The sequence below is a fragment of the Nelusetta ayraudi genome, unplaced genomic scaffold (genome assembly GCF_046127955.1).
Source record: "Nelusetta ayraudi isolate G7.1 ecotype Tasmania unplaced genomic scaffold, CSIRO-AGI_Nayr_v1 ptg000094l, whole genome shotgun sequence".
Classification (NCBI taxonomy): domain Eukaryota; kingdom Metazoa; phylum Chordata; class Actinopteri; order Tetraodontiformes; family Monacanthidae; genus Nelusetta; species Nelusetta ayraudi.
In genome coordinates this window covers 3,511,472-3,528,367 of record NW_027466144.1, presented here as the reverse complement: position 1 = coordinate 3,528,367, position 16,896 = coordinate 3,511,472, and the positions used below count along the sequence as shown (strand labels likewise).

The following is a 16,896-nucleotide window of genomic DNA, read 5'->3' as shown; positions in this document are numbered from 1 at the left end:
GATGGACGATGTTGACTTGTAAGTGCTGGCGAGAGGGTTTTTCTCTTTTTTTCCTTCACCCCTTTTTTTCCGGAGACCCATTTTTTACAAGCGGAGTCCCTGAAAACACTTCACACCGCCGATTTTACTTAAAATTCAAAAAAAAAAAAAAAAAAGTTACGGAGCAGCAGCAAATCCCGTCATGTTCTTTGACACGGCAATAAAAGATGATGGATATTCTAATTAATTGTGCCAATAAAAGTTGAACAAAAATCATTATTTGGCAATATTCATTTGGTTTAATTTCTGCACTTTTAATTTTAGTAAAATTAAATATGTATTGGGGAGAGGAAAAAAAAAAATCCGCGCTAATAAGAAATTAAACGAGCTGGTAATCCGAAGGCTGAAATGTCTCAATTGTTCGGCCTGTGCACATTTTTTGCCCGCGCGCCCCTTTAAAAAGGTGCCCTGACACGCACCGGGCCTAGAAACAACACTTAAGTAAACAGGACTAACAGGAGACTGGTCCCTTTGTTGCGGCAAAGGCAGCTGCCCGGCCCTCCATTATCCCGGAGCAGACTGACCGCATCCTTCCCCGCTGCCCCCTCGCCAACCCACTGCACAAAAAGAGAGGGATGTTCTGCTTGCATGGGTAACACTGTCGTTCCAGCCCTTAGCGCTCCTCTTAGTCACCGCTGAAAGGAGTGGGAGTTGGTAGACACAGCCTGATCTGGCGAGCACAAAGGCTCACCGTAGAGCCCCATTGGGGTGAAAGGAATGAAGGGGGCTGGACGTCTCTGGGGGTGGGGGTGGGGGGTGGGGGGGAGAAGAAGAGGAACAAGAAGGAGGAGGAGAAAAAAAGAGAGGTCGGGAGATTTAGAGGAGGAGCGGAAGTTTTGTTGTTGTGCTTGATTTCCTCGGCTAACTAGGGCTGGAGTGGACGGACAAAGCCACTTCACTTGGAGTCTGCACACCTTTGAGGCAGCAGGAAAGCCTCTGGCCACCTGATGAGCTTGGCCAGACCCACTTCATTTATTTTATCTGACTCTAATTTATTACTTAGATGCCATTGTATAATTTTTAGGCTTGGCGAGCCCATGCGCAGCTCTAATAAACTGGGATAATTTATATGTATTTTTTCCCAACTCATTTGTTCCCCACCAGCCAGATTTATGAGGACAACTTATGTCCCATTAAGAGAAAAGTTTCCGACGAAGCAGCATAACACTGTGCAGAGGCCAGCTATGTTAATTCTCAACAATGTGGGTTTACCGCGCACAGTTTAAAGAGGGCGGCGGGCACTGTATGAAATTGTTGCCAGCTAGTACGAGATGGGAGTCGGAGGAGGAGGCCTCGCGTGCCCTCGGGGGAGTCCCATGCTGGCAAGGTTTATGTGGACACACACACACACACACACACACACACACGCGCACGCACGCATGCACACACACACACACACACACGTGCTTTCAGCGGGGATTGAATATGACCCGCTTGTTTCAAAAATGGCCTCCCTGATTTATACCCATCAAGGTTTTAAAGGGTCCGTCAAGTCTGCTGAAATAGAGGCGTTGACAGGCGCACTTGACAGCTTCTCGCTCACACTGTTTTAATGGCGCTGGCTGGCGCTGTCTTTTCGTGCAGCCTGTGCAGCGTGCGCGCCAGGGCCCAGGCATTCCGGCCCGAGGAGGAAGCGTTTTTTTTTTGCCGCTCGCCCTCGCTTGCTTCCGCCGGTGTTGGGACGTTTTACACACTGTCCGCTTCTCAGTTGTCTTATGCAAGTCGGCGACCGGGGGGAGGATTGTGGAGAAAGCGCTGTGGTGCTTTAATATATGTGAAGAAAAGCAACTGGGATCAGCCACAAGCTTTAATATCTTACTGTGCACGTCACAGTCTGCGGAAAATCACTTGGTGCACCGACCAGCTCAGGGTGGGATACACGATGAAACACTTTTTTCTTACTTATTTATTTTAAAATGCACGAGGGAAGATCAGCCGCGAGTTTTTAATACCTCACCGTGCGTTTCGCAGCCTACAGTAAATCGTCGGGGGTTTGGGGCTGGGGGGAGGGCGGAGTGAGCAAACAAGCGACATGGTGCCGCGGGACGACAATCCCCGGAGATACTCCCACAGTCTGAGAATCCTCTTTGAAGGCGCATTCCGCGGGTCACGGTGCAGGCCGTGGTCGCAGTCGCGGGTTTCATCCCCACGAACATTTGTGTGGGCCGCAACCCCCCGGGCACCCCCCAACCCCCTACCACCACCACCACCCCTGAGGGCCTAAAGCAACACGCTCGGGATTTCTCAGGCTAAAGTTAGCTGCTCCGGCTCCACGGAGCAAGGCGCTGGGACAAGCGACATAAGCGCAGGGAGTGAAATTGACAATGGCTGCGTTTCCACGACAGTTTTTCGCAAGATCAAAGCAATACTTCTAAAACTTCGACAAAGTACGATTGCGATTATCAGGTGTTTCCATTGAATTATCCATTCCATTATGGGTACGTCTGAAAAGCCACCTCATGAGAGCGTCATAATCGTTGAGCGATATTTGAGGTTTTTCGAAGTTTAGGTGCTTCCATGACCACTTTTTATTGCCATATTTAGGTTTTGTGCAATTCTAGGGGTCATAGAACCCGCAGCTAGTGATTGTGTTTTAGCTCTTGTATGCACAGTGTAATTGCGATTCACTGTTAGTCTACCTACACGGCCACGCACAGCAGGCCTCGCACACATTGTGTGAATAAGAAGGCCAACCTATATATAAATATTTTTTGCGGCCGGGCCCTATATTGTGTGGCTCGGGACGCCCGCTGCGACGGCTCGTGCGCTTATGAAAGCCTCTCGTGTAGTAATTACATCATCTCGAAGCCTTGTCATTCAGACGTCGTAGCATGTGTGGCATGTAAAGCCCACAGCCCGGCTATATATCAGCCCGTCTCGCCTGACATTTACATACAGCCGTGGACTCGTGTAATTACGAGCCCACGGTTGTGTCAAACACTTAATGCCTTGTAAATCAGCTCGGGTATTTTTCAACGCGCACCGGATACTGCGATGCTCTCCGCGAAGGGAGAGGCGGTTTGAAATGCGAGGCTCGACGTACGCCGAGTGGGCACATGCATTATAACTGGAAACTGCGTGCGAGCGTAACACGCGTGAATGAGGAAAAAGGAGGTGGAAAAATGAAATGACATATATTAGACTCACCATGATTTAGGCTTGTTCGGCACGCGCAATGTCAAACCTGTAAGTGACAAGACCGATTTAAGGTTATTCATATGTGAGGCAATAATGTAACATGAAAAAACGTCTTAGCTGTGAGTCAAAGCCTTGCTCTGAAACATGGTGTGAAAGTAGAGGAGATTGGCCCTTCCACACAGGAAACTTCCCTCAGATTTAACAGTGACATTCTGACAAAGTTGCTGCTTTCTATTCATCAGAGAACTTATGGTTTTCTCTTGCAACAAAAGTATGAAAGATTTAAAAAAAAAAAAAAAAAACTTTTATTTTAATTAAAACGTTCCCCATATAACTGAAGTGATAAGACTGTCACATATCACCACTGAATATTTTGTTATGTATTAAGTATTGAGTATTTATTATTTATCTATCTATAATTATTGGTTGATACACACTTGAGCAAAGAACTTAAACAACGAAGTCGCGACAATCAACCTCTCAACTCTTTTATTGCATATTCCAGTATTTTTCTTCTGCGCTTGGTCAACGCAACATTATAAAGACAGGAAGTGAACAAATGTACTAGGAACTGCTATGAAAGGGAGGACGGGGATGACTGATGAACATGTAGACTGTTAAATTGTGAAGATGTGACGTACTAATATGGAACCAACATGCATGTTCGGAGTAAACTGAACCATAGCCAAAGTTTGTGGCCGAGTGGTCAGTCCGTGGCCACAGAGTGTTTTGGGTAATGCCGAACACATGGCCACGTCCCGCTCGACTTGCCGTTTCCCAACCGCGGGGAGCTCGGCTTGTGGGGAATAAAGGCTCCATGCATGGCTGCCATGCGTTGGCCCTTACTTTTTTTTTTCTTTTTTTTTTGCACATGTAGGTAAACAATCCCGCCTTGTCCGCCTAGAGGCCTGCACCCACACACCAGTGCAGAACATGTGTTGTGGCCAAAGTCGCATCAGAGGTCACTAGGCTACGCTTTGAACACTTCAAAGCCGGGGGATGAGACTGTAGCTTTTAAGTTTTATGGCAGGTGTAAGCAGGGGTTGCTGACCAGCCCAGGGTGGTCTGCTCCCTGGTCTGCCAGTGGGCAGCGTGGCCGGGGCCGTGGTTGTGGTGGTTAGAGGGCCAAGGAGTCGGGGGCAGGGGCGCAAGAGAGAGCGAGTGGCCTGCGACCAGAATGTCTCGGTGCAGAAGGCCACATTTGGAGGACCTGACGGGGCGTCTGGCAGCAGACTGGACACAGGCAGACGTCCACTTCAAGGGTCTCTGGTTTCAGAGGGCCACAGCAGGGTACGTCCCAGGCCTGTGTCAGTCCCGCTTGGGAACAGACACACTGGGCGAGGAGGAGAGGATAGGAGCGCGATGACCATTCCACCGAGTGACCACAACGCCGCGGCCCGCCTCCCCTGACGGAGCAGAAACAGACCCCGTGGCAAGTTCAAAGGATCCGGAGGGTTCTTGCCAAAGTTCATTTGCAGGAGTTCATTCATCTCGGCACCTGATGTGGTTCACTTCCTTGTGTCACGACGCCAGACTTCAAAGGTGGCCGAAAAAACAAGAGGACTCGTTCGAAATGAGCCGTTCCATCTCATTTGGAGGTCTCGTGTTAAAGGCATTGTCAGAAAACCCTTGCACCCGAATCATTGAAACAATCAATGCAGATCATGGAAAACAGCACATTTAGCCCTCTGTTTAAAGCCTTCCATGACAACTTAAAGCAGCACTAGAGTCTGGCTTCAAGTGATGCTTGATGGTCCTTCCCTTTGTTTAAAAACAGGCGGAACAAGACATGAACCCATGTAACGGGTGCGCTATCGCTAACCTGGAAGAGGCATCAGTCCCCTATGTGACATCACAAAGGGCTGGGGAAACGGCAAGCTGATTTACAATTTCTGAGAGGCGGCTGCGGAGGAAAATATGAACGTTGAGGCTCTGGCGTTCAGAGTTACAGGGGCAAGAGACGCATTTTGCGGTTAGAAAACTGAATTTTGCATAATGGCGAGTTTAACAACAGCTCCATCAAGTTCAGGTCCCCAGAGCAACATCGGAGTGAATTACTGGCGCACTAACCTCAATTTCACTTATTTTTGTGGCGGCCATAAGAGATGTTTCATTACCGTAATCGCTGCGGATAAATTGAACACCGGAGAGCGCGGCGCTCAAAGCGGCTTTTCCGTCTTGTTGACACTGGCCTCAACCCGGAGCAAATGGAGATTTTCGTGGAAATAAATGTGAAAAAAGAACCCAACAATGGACTTCTGCCTCCAGCTGCAGAGGTCCGTGCAACGCGACGGAGCTCCAGAACGCCCCTGTCGGGCCGGGTCTCCATAAACGCCACATTACGAACATTGAAACCCACAGGAAGAGGCTTCATAACTCCTCCAATGACAGATCGACCCCCCCCCCGGTGCTCCCAATGCCTGACAATATCCATAATCACGGCACCAAGACTTTACAAGGTGCTGCGCTGTGCTCGATGATCCCAGAGTGACAGCTCTACAAGCGGCCCCGCCTCCTTCGGAAAAAGCAGAACCACCCGGATGCACATTGAGAAAAGCCATTACGTGGGTTTCCAGGGTGAGGCAGGTGTGTTCGCGGCACTTCACAGATGGCTGCAAGCGTTTGTTAATGAGGCGGCGGTAAACAGGAAAAAAAAACCCGAAGAAACTTGCGGATGTGGGTACGATTTGACAGACCTCTGAGCCAACAATAAGGCCAAGTCCACGTTTAGGAGCCTGGTCCACAGCCTTGCGCCGACACAGGCAGCCGACTCAAGATGACTATCAAAAAATAAAAAATAAAATGAAACTGCACAACAACCACTACAAACGCTTATCAGCTCACAGGGCGGACCTCTTTTATCAGCCTGTTATTAATTGCTCCTCCCATTAAAACGGAACATTTCGCAAAACACCCAGAGAAGCATTACGCAGCCAGAGAGTGAGACTTCCTCTGAGGTGCACAAGTTAGGATGATTAAGAGCGCGCTACCTGCGCTCGGCGGTTCTCCCCCGAATGAGCCGCGCTAAATTGGCTGCGTTCTATCACGTGATTAATTGATCCTCGGGGCCCACACTTGAGCGCGTGCTTTGTTTTTCCGTCCTCCAGCCATCACCTATTACTATCCGACAAACTCCCGATATCTCTCTGGGAGTCCAATTAAGGATTTCACGTCCTGCCAGTATTTTTCACTTTAATTACCGCGCGATGGCGCGGGCCCGATGCATTTCCGTATTCATCAGGCGACAAGCGGACGGAAATCGAAATTCATCAACTAAACGGATCGTTCGATTCTCTAATTGCGGTTGCGTTTTCGGGCAAGGTGGGAGGGGGGGGGGGGGGGTTGCATTGCCATATCAAAAACAACGTGATGAAACGAGCAAATAATATGTCAGCTGGAAAGCGTCGACGCAGCGGAACAAAAAAAGAAAAGCGAATGGTGAGGAGGGGGATTTATTGCTGCTCGTGGCCGTGCTGTTAGCAGATTTGGAGAAACGGGTGAGAAATGGAAAGAATGGGAATTTTAATACTATTACGACCCTCGACGTTCTTTACAGTAATGCGGCCTCGACGTCCGCCTGCGCCGCAGGTTCCCGAACCGCACCAGCCTGCGCTTCACACGCGGCCCCGGTGATATTAATTTGGGCTCACACAGGGCAACTCCTTTGTAAAGTAAGGGCGCCGTAAAGCATCAAGCACGGACGCCGGCGTTAACGGCGATGCCTCGTGGCCCCTGCGCTGTACACCACTGTTAACAGCGTATTCTGGGATTCTTGCTTAATACTTAAAAAGAAGCAGGAGGAAAAAAAAAAAACCCTAAATGCCTCATTGTTGGAGATGGCTGCGACAGTGTTGCAGTTAAGTGGTTTCAAATTGAAATTTCCTGTGGGTTTGCAGTCTGCATATGGAGCCAATAAAAGTCCCGTGGCCCTGAATAAATGTTAAATTTTCTGGGTTTGTTTTTTTTTTTTTTTGCCGGGGTCTGCAGGGGGAGATGGGGGGTGGGGAGGGGGTGATGACGGTTTCTCGACTAAGCATGCAGATACTCAGTGAATAATCATCTCATTTCGTCAGAGAAATGAAATAAATAGAAGACGGAGGGAGGAGAAAAAAAAAAAAGCGTAAGCGCGTCAATCCTCTTTGGGGTGATGGTTCCCTGGAAGCGAGGCCCTGCAGTGGTCTGGAGCTACCCATGGCATCCTGCCTAATGCCCAATTTTCAGTCAGCATCCATACCACCATCCTTTGTGTGACCCTGCAAATATCCTCTGGGCCTCTTCATTAGTCTACGGGGCCTGTGTGCAGAGGCTCTCCAGTTAATTTGGCCCCGGCAGGACTGTTTTCCCCCACTGGAGATCAGCGGGTGGAAGAGGAGCGGGCGCTGCCTCAGTCACTCAGGGCTCCACTGAGGCAAGCGTGATGCAAATACATCTAGTGGCTGTTTTGTTTCTCCATTTCTATTTTGTTTTTTTTCCCCTTCATTTTTTTTTCGCACCTCCTTGCCCCCCAACATATTCTCACCCACCCATTTCAAGTGCTTCAGCAATTCTCTCACACCACTCATTGGGCTTGTTTATGACCGGCTTTGTGCCCTGATCTCGTCATGCCACAGTGATGCGAGCGCGGATCATAGCGATAGCTATTTTTCCTCCCCTCCTCTTCTGCTTCTTCTCCTTTTTTTTTCTGCATTGTTTGGCCGACCACTTGCTGCTACAATTGACCTGCGAGCGGAGCTGATGACCAAGATGACTAACCCCTGGGGAGTCCGAGTCAGGGAAATCATGCGAGAGATGGAGAGAGACAGAGAGCGGGGGAGCGGGAGACCGAGACCAACTTGTGCACACGCACGCACGCACGCACGCACACGCACACACACACACAATGTGCCGCGTTTCCACGCTGCTCTCAGCGGTGGAGCTCAGCGCAGTTCTGCTGCCGCGGAGAGATGCCACATTTTATGCAGCACAGGGCCGTCATTTGTGCCGGGGTTCAGGCTCCTTCCTGGCACGACGCTGGCACGCCGGCGCCGGCCGTTGACAGGTGCTGCCATCCCGACAGCGCCGGCCCGGCCACCGACCAGACACAAGTTGTCTGCTCGAGCCGCGGAGCGCCCGGAACCGTGCAGAGAGCGTGATCCCGACTTGGCTGCCGGCCGCAGGGCCAATCACCGGAGCCCGTTTAATTGCGTCGCTCTTGGGGGAAGAAAGAGGGGTTTTGTGTGTGTGTGTGTGTGTCCTTCGGGAATGGCTGCACGAAAGTATGAACACAGTTTTGTTTTGTGTTTTTTTTTTTATATATATCGCTGCGCCTCGACCTTTCACACAAGCCTGCGAGATCTCTCCTCAGTCTCCAGTGGGGACTATTTTTATTTTGCTAAAATTGCCATGGAAGGGTATGGTAGCCCGCAAAAATGTATCGCAGCTTTGCCTGGAGAGGCGAACATGAAGAGCGAGTGAAGGAACCTCTTCTGCATTGGAGACAAAACGCTCACCGTGAAACATTTGGAAACATGTCTTCCTCGGCCGCGGGGTCTTTTTGTGGGCCGGCACATGGAAAACATTACGCTCTCTACAGATTGAATAAGGATGGCCCAATAAATGCCAGAAATTTCATAGAGGGGGCACAATCAGACGGTGGCGGGGGCTCCATCACCGGTCCCGGCGTTCGCATTCGTTACGAGAGCAAACAAGTCCACCTCGCAGTTTTCCAGCGTCTGCTGTGTAATTAGCTTTGACCAGCTATTGTTTACGTGGCAGCGAGAGCAGAGCCAACAGGCGGCTGCGATGGAGTGGAGGAGGAAAAAAAACAAAGGCCAGGTCGGGCACAGCCGAGAGTGCAACGTGAAAACGGTACATGTGACAGTTGCGTTAAAGGGGATGAAAGAGAAACGAGATTAACGCCGCGCCGCAAAAGAGATCAGGTGACGGCGTGAGAGAGATTTCTCTTTTTTCCCCGAAATGCCGTCTTGACGAGATTGAAGGTGTCAGCTTTAATTTAGGGGGACTTTGGCTTAGCTCGGGCTGCAGATGATCTGCTTCATTCTTTCGCTGGACAGCGCCCAAATCTGTCTCCCTGGAAGAGTTACTGGGCCATGGGACTTTGTCCAGACGCCCCCAGGAAGGCGGCGAACACACCGCCGCGCTTCAGATGGGATCGGCTCAGGATTGGCTGCGAGGGCCGGGGCCCGCATATTTGCCGCGGAATGGCTCTTGTTTTGTTTTATGATCAGATGGGAAAGTTGGGCCGATACTTGACCAGCCTGGACAATCTTTTGAACTGCACGTCAGGCCGTAAATTTGAAATGATAAAGTTTGCACAGTTCTTGTTCTGGCCCCGAGATTTAAAACCCTCAAGGGTTATTCTCGCGTTTAGAGGACAACCACTTAATAGTGAATATCACTCCGGCGTTCCGCATGTAAAAGTAAACTCCATCTTATTAATGATCCGCTTCCCCTTCTCCCACCTCCCATATCTGCCCATTTAGACTAATGATTCCTACTTTGTCTCTTTAAGCGTTAACTTTGAGCAGTTGGGATCATAAAGTTGTACTTCTCAAGTGACCATTTTTCTGCTCATCCCTCAGCTCCGAGATTTACGGGGGGTGGAATCGTCAGAGCGAAATCATAGGTCTACAGATGTTTTCAAGATGTTTTTTCTGTCAGTTGCAGATTATCCCCTGTAGCAAAATCTCATTAAAGTGCAATTTACAGAGCTGCGCTGATGTTGCCATCAACCAAAATTAAAGGCATTAATTTTTCAAAGAAGTTCACCGAAGTCCTCACAATAAATGATGTGGCACTTTGCAAGAATGATTTGCCAAAGTATTATTCTGTGGGAAGAAATTAACTCGCATAAAAGGAGCGAGGGGATTGGACATGGGCTGCAAAAAAGATGTGCAAATGTGGCCATTTAGTCAAAGCATGTCGGTGCGGAGACATGCATATTAAGGCTACCATGCTGGGACAGATGAGGGAAGAGGGAAATATGAAACCCTGATGGAGGCTCTGACACAGACTCTCAGAAGCGCGTGCACTGAAAGGCTAAGGCGCCGTCCTGCTCTGCTGCACGCTGTTGTGTGCAGGAGAATGAAAAACAGGCAAAACTTAGCACTTAGTTTGGTGGGAGTAAAGCTTCTCCTTGGGCTCTAAAGTGTAAATTGAATTATAAATGCCTCTGATTAAGTGTTGTTGTAATGTGACCGAATTCTCCCTGCACACCCACCCTGCTTCACAGAGTAAATAATGAATTAAAAATACATATTTAATGATGATTTCATATTTAAAACAAAGTTCAAGAATTTATAAGAATTTGACAGATGATCAGACAAATCAATTTTTAAAGCAGTTTAAAGAGAGAAGAGGTTATTTGTTTTCTAGCCCTGTTAACTGAAAGAATTTGACTGTTAATGCAGGACGATATTTTAAATTAATGTAAAGAAAAATTAATGCAAAGGTGCAATTATTTTAAGATAAAAAAAAAATAATGTGCACATTTAAATTCAACTAATCTGGAAATTTAAATGAATAATATATATATTTTTTTTAAGAATTTTGAATAATTTAAATCTTCTACATGAAGGGTTATTATTTCTCATAAAACTATCTGCCAATAGTATAATTGCTTATAAGATGTCATGTTAAAATTAATTATTCAACAAAACGAAAAAATCTGCATACTGTAGTATTATAAAAACAATAACATAATAATAATAATAATAATAATAATAATAATAATAATAATAATAAAATGGGTTGGTTAAAAATATCCCCCTGTCATTTTGTAAAATTACAATTAAAAAGGATACTCCTGGACTGGAATTTAATCAGCCGGGATGCACATTAATGAAACTCATGAAAGATTACTAAACGGACGCCGTACACGGCAAGTGCACCTCCATCTTTTAAGTACATTAAAATTAATATGGAAGAATGGTCGGTGCGCCGTCCCTGTAACCAGTCCTGGGAGCTGCGGGGACGTGATTTATAGTGATAGGGCGCCGCTGCTCTCAGACCACGTAGGGGACATAAAAAAGTAGAACATAATATTGTACAGTCCCGTGATTTATGCCAGCATTTATGATTCGGAAACTGTGCAATTAACATTCATAGACTCTTTGGGCTGAATAAATGCAGCCTTGCATGAAGCCGGAGGCCTACAGCTCAGCAAAGAGAGCAGCTAAATGAAGTTACTCCCCCAATTATTATTATTATTATTATTATTATTATTATTATTATTATTGTAGGAGGAATTTAATTATTATACAGGAAGTATTAAGCGAGCGAACGAAACAGCTCCCGTCCCCCTTCCCCTTTAGAAAGCGGCCGATGACAGGCCCCTTATTTCAAACTTGAAAGTCCGTCTGGCCGAAACAATGTGAGGCGGATATACGTTTAATGAAGTTAACTCATGAAAAAGATGTCACAGCATGCCGCGGGCAGCCTGTCCGCCGAGCATTATGTCGGCGAGAGAGCGAACTCGGCCCTCTCTCTCTCTCTCTCTCTCTCTCTCTCTCTCTCTCTCTCTCTCTCTCTCTCTCTCTCTCTCTCTCTCCCCCCCCCCCCCCCCCCTCCCCCCTTGCTGCCGGACGCTCTGAGGAGGCTTGTTTTTATCCGCGGCTCACACCGTCGAGGAGTTACGCAAAAAAAAAAAAAAAAAAAAAAAAAATTAAAAAAAAAAGCCCATCACAAAGACGCGGAGTGTCGAATCTTACCACCACCACCCCCACCTGCTGATGCGGGTTAAGTTATTTAAATGCAGCTTCTGTTTGGGACGCGCGCATGTCCAAAAATGCCATTGTCTTTTTCATCCTTCTTCTTCATTTTTTTTTCTCCCCCCCCCCCCCCCCCAACCTTTCATCCTCAAATGCAGAAATCATTTGTAAGGAAATTATAGGCCTCGCGAGGGCAGCTCTTTTGCATACTAATTTTGTTAGACTTACCTCCTGCGGTCAGTGTTCGGGTGTGACCATTATAGGCAGAGCGCTAGAATTTATTTCACTCCATTGAAAATACGGTGTTTCGACTAATGTGGCGGAGGCACCTTGTGACGCCGCCGTCGAGATAAATGGCTCGGAGACTCTTTGTGTGTGTGCGTGTGTGTCTGTGTGTGTTGCGCTCTTGGACCGGGGGCCTGCGCTGCAGATATGCTTCAGGAGTGTCTGGAGTGGTGGTGACTTAACGAGATTTAAGGAAAACACGTGGCCTTTGTAAAGGGCACAATGGCCTCCTCATCAGCCGCCCCCCTCTCCTCACCCCTCCTCACCCTCCACCCCCCCTTCAATACGACGGCACCCCCTCCCAACCTTTTCTCCCTCTCTCTCTCTTTTCTCCTCTGAATAATCAAAGTTGCACAACTTGAAAGCATGTCTGCACGTTTTGTCTGTGTGCACAGCTTCATATCTTGCAAACCCCACCCCTGTCTGCCGCGCAAGATAGAATTACACTGGCCCCCGTATTTTTTGTGATTTTTACGTGTTCCTTTTTAATTTGCTTTAAAAGGTGAAAGGAAATATTTTTTACAGGCTAAAAAAAAAAATAAACACTTCCCCATCTTTTGGAATTTGTATTAAAAAAAAAAACGCGGGGGGTTTAAAAGCAGAGGTAGGAGAGATTTTAACGTTGGTTACTTTGGGGGGGTTGCTGAGCCTGAATGGCAGAGAGGAGGAGGGCAGGAGGTGGTGGTGGGAGGGGCTGGGGGAAGGTGGGGAGGGGAGAAGGCTTCAAAAGCTGCTTACCAGCAGGTGGCGGCAGCATTGCGTTTGAGCAGCCCCACCCCTCCGGCTTGCGGGGTTGTGGACTCTCTGCTAATATTGACAGGTGTTTTATCCCGCCGCTCAGGAGAAATTAAAAACTGTCAACATGTCAACAAACACGCCGTTATTGAGGAGTTAAAACTCAGAGCCGCTGACGCATCCTGTCCACAGGTTTGATTCAATCATGCAGTAAAAAATATTTCTATTTTTTCGTCTCTTTTTTTTTTTTTTTTTTTGCACAGGCTTAACGATCACGCTTTTGTTCATGCTTGTCTGTGTATTATTTTTTTGGGGCAAAAGCCCCCCGACACCTGCACCAGACAGGAGAACCATCAAGGTCCTTTGTGGTTTGGACTCATCCCCAGTGGTCAGCCGCTCTTAATGCTGCTCGGGAGTCATTCAGAGGATGAATCACATGATGCATTTTTAATTTCCCTGCCATGGCGCCCGTCCAGGACTCTGTGGGACGGATGGAAATGAGCCGCCGGACGGGCCCGGGCGACGTTCGAGGGCCCCGGCCATGTGCTGCGGCACTTAAGACATGATGTACGACGGTCATTACCGGAGGCGGGTCAGGAGGGAGTGCGGGGTCATTCTCTGCCACCAAAAGAGAGAAACAGTGAGGGGCGGCGGAAAAGTGTCCGCCGTCCACTGTTGGAAAATGCTACGGCTGGAATGCAACGCAGGGGCCCCCGACGGGCGAGCGGTCCCTCAAGGCGGCGAGGGATTATTACCCCTCTTCACCTCTGCTCTTTGTTCTCGTACTGTATACAGCTGCAGCACTCGCGCCCTCTCTCTCTCTCTCTCTCTCTCTGGCGCTCTCTCTCTCTCTCTCTCTTAACCCCTCGGTTGCATCACCAAATAATGGCTTTGACATGTGTGCCGCTTATCAACACATTTGCAGACAAGTTGGCGAGTCACACGTCTATTTCAGTTTGATCTCAGGCTGATTAGTGGGGTGCACTAACGCCGGATCGAGCGCCATGTGTCACCAAGCGCTCCTCGACCCCGGCATGGTGCGAGCCCGACAGTCGATGCTGCTGCTAATTACTAAACCACTGACGGACTTTTGATTTCTTTCTCCGGCTTCGATTGGTAGCTTGACCTCCGCCTTCACAACCAAGTCGTGACACGGCCGCTGCTTGGACAAAGCCCTTCTGGGTAGCAGCAAAAAGTAAATAAGAAAATGACTCGGGGCAGATCATTGTTGGGCCTAGTGTCATAATATTTGGGGTATCAGGGAGAGGAAACAGATTAGAGCGTAGCAAGGTGTGAATTCGCTTCCTCACTGTGGCCAAAAAGGGTGATTCATAATTAAACACAAGTGCCCGACGGGTTAAAAGTTAATTGCGTCTGAAGCCAAGCTCCAAAATTATTGCTTTTTTTTTTCCATTCTCAAACGTCAAGAGAGGACAACGTGTGAAGGAGATTAGAAATTGCGAGCGAGGGGAGGTAATAAATAAATAGACGTATAAGAGGAAATGACTAAAAGTGAAATAATGTACGGGACCACCTATGGCGTGAGTACAAGCATGGCATCTGTGTCAGATGTTGTTAATTAATGTCAGTATGCTCCTGGCTGGCACTCGGCTTCCTGTCCTGCATACAGGGCAGAGCCTGGAGTAGCAGTGCTTGTGGGGAACAAGTGTGTAATAGGGTGTGTGTGTGTGTGTGTGTGTGTGTACATGTTTGTGTGTGATGGGGTTGGTGCATGGACTGAAAGAGTGGTGGTAGGGGGTGTTAATCCTACTCATTATAATTCCAGTCCGTGGACTATCATGGGAAAGGGACTACAGGGGCCGACTGCTGCATCCTATCAATATGTATTTCCCCTTTTTCACCTCTCCAAGTGCCCCCTGACAGCACTGAGGCTAACTAGCCTCTCTCAGTCTCTCCCTATGTCTTTGTCGGCATATGACCCAATTATTGCTGCAAACGCAACGTATACAAGTGACAGAAGATGACGGAGGCTGGAGGGGTGTCACACTTACACACACGCACACATACACTTAAAGCCTGGCAGATTTTACACAGAACTGAGCACCAGTTATTATCCACATTCAGATTTTGAAGCTATGAAACCCCATTTGTTTACAGTGGAAAATTTATATTTATACACATGGTTTACTGATCCATTTTTTCCATAACAATAAAATAATAACACAAGGAAACACTGAATTATTTTTGTTGACAGTTCAAATTATTAAATACAACATATGACCATGTAATGACTTCCTTTAGTTTCTAAATATACCCAGACAGACCTAATAAGTAATTTTGGCCCTATTCTATTAACAGTTACTACAGGAACTGTTGTGAAAGTCACTTCAGAGGACACACAGTTCATCAACAAACTGGAAAGCATTCAGCACCATAAATATGTAAAAAAAAATAAAATAAAATAAAAATCATCTACCTGAGGATCCACGTTCTTGTATCCACAATGGGAAAGGAGTAAAACACAACGTCCAAGGTGCAAAACGCTGTGGGACAAAGACAAAAATTATTACTTAAGGTTGTTTTGTTTTTTTCAAACTCAAAACTGAGACTTCAGTTGAACCATTCCCATGGAACAGAACCTTCATTACCGCTGTTAACACATACCAAATTCTAGCAAAGTGGATGAACTCGAACATTATGTTGACAATTAAACCAACGCAGACCTCAAGCAGTTCAACTGGTGGACTTGTATTGGTCTACTGTACATGAGTTAGTGAGTGAAGTTGAATTCTGCAGCAAGGCGTTGTGAAAATTGCACACCAGAAGACAATTGCCAATGCTGACCACTGAAGTCCAGATTGTGGCTAATTTAAATTGATTTGGATGCCGCAGGAAGATCTTAAACAGGAAGTACGTTTTTTGAACATGCATCAGTATTATGTGTTTTACTGTTATAATTAGTAGTAGAACACTGTTTGTACACTGCTTTTTAAAACGTATATTAAACGTTTTGAAAGGGACCAATGAGTAAATACGTGGTTGCTGGTGACGTGAACAGGTAAGAAAAGCGGAGAATGGTGCCAAAACTGCATATGCTTTCATAAAAATACACCTTGAATTCGTTCGCTCTTGTAAAGTGCAATGTTCGCAACTTGCTGCTCCAAGCGTCCTACAACGCAGATGAAGCCTCCTCCGGCGTTTCCTCGAGTTTTGTTGTTTGCAACAACACAAACCCCGCGTCAAGTTGCGCATTTTCTTTCTCGACACATCTTTGGGGAAATCAGAGACTCTAAAGACAGTAAATTATTTTTAATGCCTGCACAAAAATAATAGGCCATTTCCTAAACGACGTGCCATGCTGGCGCCCGGGATCATCAAGATGCCAGTTTTGCCTCCCTGTTGATGGGCTAATTTGAGACCGAGCGCACCTGGTGTGTCTTATTGCGTGCACAAAGTGCCGAGAAATGGCACTCCCGTCTACCGGCTTTGGTTATTTCCGCGCTGTGCGAAAGGTATTGACGATGTTAGCATTAACAGGCCATTAAGATTAAGAGGGATGACGTCGTTGCGGGGAAGGGAGAACTTTGGTTCGGTACCTTGGTTCGGAAACGGTGGAGACGCAGTTTTGAAATAGGCGAGCTTGTATTTGTAAACTCCTCGGCGCGAGGGGTCTTTGAACGCAGGTGTGCGACAGCGTCAGTCTGATTGGGCCGTTTCCGGGGACCCAGGGGGTGGCTTGTGTGATGCCTGAATGTAATATTTTTGAAATTATCGTCACAAGGCGATGGACGTGAAAAGTCGTGACGTTCAATACCACCTGTTTTCTTTCCGATACTTCAGACTAGTATCGTTGACACCGATCTGATATCTTTACTTTGCGCAAATATATATATATAAACACTCTTGTTTTAGAATACTGGGGGATTTAAATTTAAATTGCTGGTAAAATGTTTAATTGAATAAATAAATGTTACAATAATTGCACAGGTTTGTCTATATTAACAGTTAAAGCAAATGATACTGGTAATAA

The 16,896-nt window shown here is 47.2% G+C and overlaps 1 protein-coding gene across 1 annotated transcript in view; it reads right to left on the bottom strand.

The window, feature by feature from the left end:
- Window positions 1–16,481, bottom strand: part of zic1 (zic family member 1 (odd-paired homolog, Drosophila)) — a 39,992-nt gene extending 23,511 nt beyond the window's left edge. The window contains exons 1-3 of the mRNA XM_076047596.1: window positions 16,463–16,481; window positions 15,343–15,409; window positions 3,187–3,223 (exon numbers count right to left, since the gene is read on the bottom strand). The gene's annotated coding sequence lies outside the window, so the exon portion shown is untranslated. The remainder of the gene's footprint in view (window positions 1–3,186; window positions 3,224–15,342; window positions 15,410–16,462) is intronic.
- Between the last annotated feature and the right edge of the window lie 415 nt (window positions 16,482–16,896).